General features: G+C 33.0%; 1 long non-coding RNA gene across 1 annotated transcript; it reads right to left on the bottom strand.

Moving 5' to 3' along the window:
* Positions 1–362: 362 nt before the first annotated feature.
* Positions 363–2001, bottom strand: LOC111732804. The gene is made up of 3 exons (XR_002777718.1): positions 1942–2001; positions 1297–1385; positions 363–493 (listed from the first exon to the last, which is right to left on the bottom strand). It is a non-coding gene; the product is annotated as an uncharacterized LOC111732804 (long non-coding RNA).
* Positions 2002–3288: the final 1287 nt, after the last annotated feature.

Raw genomic sequence — 3288 nt, 5'->3', positions numbered from 1 at the left:
AAACAATCTGAGTAACACAGCCCTAGACATACTAAATAAGTCCCTTCATTGTCATTGTCTTTGGATCAAGCTTGCAAACCCTCATCCTCCTTTTCTAAGAGCACGAGAACCTTCCCAAGAGTCTTCTTGGCCCTTTATGCTCATAGACAACCCCCCATGAGTCATGATCTCCTCTCTAGATACAATGATGAACTCACAGAAGGCATATAGACTAGGCTATTTCTAATGTTCATACCAACACCTCTACTGTATAAAGATAAAGAAGACATGGTCTCACTCCTGGGAAGCCTATAACCTTATTATAAAAATAAGAAAAATAAATGTTAATTTTTAAAACTTACCACTTAGATGGGTGATATGCCATGTAAATAACAATAGTGAGAACACGGGTGCTAGAGTCAAGAAGACTCCAATTTATGCTTTTCCTCTGCTACATTCCAACACTAGGAACATGGGCAAGTTATGGAGGCTTGCCACGTCCCACCTTCCTTGCCTGAAAAATCAGATATTGATGAGGACTAAGTGAGTACTAGGCATGTAACGAGTGCTAAATAAAAAAGATCACTTATTATTTTCACTTAAGCTAGTTTATGAGAACTTCCTACGAGGTGGAGTGGGCACTTTGGTATATTGCTGGTTGAAAAGTCTTAATTAAGTAACTAAAGAGTAGCCATCAGTTAGAACAGGGATAATAGAACGGTTCACCACTTTTAAATCTGTGGGCCAGAAAGCTAGAAAATATTCATTACTGTACAGGTGACAAATTAAAATAGACCAAATCTTTGTAGCTTTACTCATTACATGTTGGTATCACACCCTCAAAAAGATATGGCATGCAATGCAGTGATAAATGACTTTTTTAACAGCTAATATCAAAATGTTGCATACTGAACACAAAATAGTGACATGAGTTTATCATTGATCAATATTTATGCCTCAAGTAAGCAAATTCAGATATTAAATGTAGCTTAAATCAATTATACTTTATTATTCTTTTTTGTGATAAAACTGTCTTCCAGACAAATAGATTTCTTTTCAATGTAATCACCCCTATTTGCAGTTACATTTTGATATATTTGTTCTGTTATGTGGATTTTAATTACCAATTCTATACTTAGTTACTATTATTAGCCCACCACAACTTTAAGCTTTTATCAATTTTTCTTTCTTTGCACAGACATGTGAGGGAGATAAGCTATTAATAATTTCTTCTTGTGAAGCTCAGAATTAAATACCATCAGAGTAGAGAAGATGACAGTTAAAAGGGTAATTGCTTTCTAACACAGTCTTGCCCACCTGCTTTTGAATAAAGTGTGTAGTTTCCATACTGTACATTAAAGTGTACTAGGTCCTGAGTCTGATATTCTGTGTCTGAGACCAAAGTCCTGTAATTAAAATAAACAGTAAGGAAATGCAGAGAGTTGGACAAACACCATCACCTTTATGAGAATAAAGAAATATATGTTCCCATTAAAGAGCTTGTTTTCTATCACATCTTGAAGAGTCCCTTTTACTTTCTTGGTTTCTTATCATCCAGACTCAAGACTTCTTGTCAAAGAGAAGAAAACTGTCCTTCTTCCTCACCCTTGACTTTCAATTAGCCAACAAATCTTACTGTTTCTCACTTTAACAACTTTACGTCTGCCTAATTTTTTCCACAATTGTTATTTAAAGTCAAATCCTTGGTACTTTATGTCTGGATTAGTGCAACAGCCCCCTACTGGGCCTCCTACCTCTAATTTCTGCCCTATTCAATTCTTTGGGCATATCACCAGCAAATAAACCTATTATGCATCACCCAGAACACATCACATTCTCTATCAAAAATCATGAATGATTCTTCAGAGCCTGCATATGTAGTAGATGAATGAATAAATATATATACACATACATATATACATATTCATAAGAAAATTCAAAAAATAGCTCCACTACTTTTACCTTAACATTATACACCTGCTATGTTTATAAATCCTCTGCTTTCTTTTCTTGCTCATAAATCTGCGTGAAAAATAAAAACAAATAAGGAAATACACCCTAAAATTAGTAGACTCACAAAGGAAGCCCCGGAACCGACAAATTTTACCAAGCATTTAAGGAAAAAGAACATCAATCTTTATTAATTTTTTTCCAGATCGCGAGTAAAGGAAATACTTCCCAACTCATACTTTGAATTCAGAAGGACCATGACACTAAAACCTGACAAGGGCATACAAGAAAGCAAGTTAGAGCCCATTCTCTCTCATCAACTAAAATGTAAAAATACTAAATAAAACATTAGCAAACTGAACCTAGCAATAAATAAAAATGATAATACATTATGACCAAGTTGGATTTATTCCAAGAATGAAAGTTTGGGTTTTACATTAGGCAATCAATCAATCAATGTAATTCAACGCATTAACAGAGCATAGAAGAAAAATCGTCTGATTATCTTCACAGACGCAGAGTAATCATTTGATGAAAAACTCTAAGCAAATTAGCAATAGAAGAGAATATCTGTAATTTAGTAAAGAGTAGCTACAAAAACTTACAGCAAATATATTGGCGATACATAGAAAGTTTGTACGAGAATAAGACAAAGTTGACTGCTATCACCACTTTCACTTAGCATCGTAAGGAGGCCTTAACAAGGCGTTAAGGCAGGGAAAAAGAAGGATTAAGAACTAAAAAGGAAGAAATACAACTGCCCTCTTATTTACAGACAACATGATTGTATATACAGAAAATTCAAAAGAACCTTCAGATAAATTATTAGAATTAATAAATGAATTTACTAAGGTCACTAGAAGCTGCATCAAAAACATAAACCAATTTTATTTCTACATACGAGTAACAAATAAATAAATAATAAAAATTTTAAATAATATTTCTTAAAGTAACATCAAATATCCATAAACAAATGTAACAGTAAATGTAATGTGCAAGACCTTTATACAAATAACTATAAAACATTGTTAGGAAAACTATAGAAGACCTAACTAAATAGAGGGATATACCCTGTTCATGGATTGGAATACTCAGTATTGTTATAATGTCAATTCTCCTCAAATTTATGAATAGATTCAATGCAATCCAAATCAAAATTTTAGCAGATTTTTTTTAAGAAATTAACAAGTTGATTCTAAAACTCATTTGGAAATGTCAAAGGCCAGAAATACCCAAAATAACATTCTTTCTTGAAGTAGAAAAACAAAGTTGGAAGTTTGTATTCCTAGATATCAAGACTTATTGAAGGTAGAAGAATTAAGACAATGTGGAACTCTCTGTAGAATGACAAATGCATGG

Source organism: Pteropus vampyrus, unplaced genomic scaffold (assembly GCF_000151845.1).
Source record: "Pteropus vampyrus isolate Shadow unplaced genomic scaffold, Pvam_2.0 Scaffold493, whole genome shotgun sequence".
Classification (NCBI taxonomy): domain Eukaryota; kingdom Metazoa; phylum Chordata; class Mammalia; order Chiroptera; family Pteropodidae; genus Pteropus; species Pteropus vampyrus.
The sequence above is the reverse complement of the archived record's forward strand: the minus strand, read 5'-3'. Positions and strand labels throughout refer to the sequence as shown.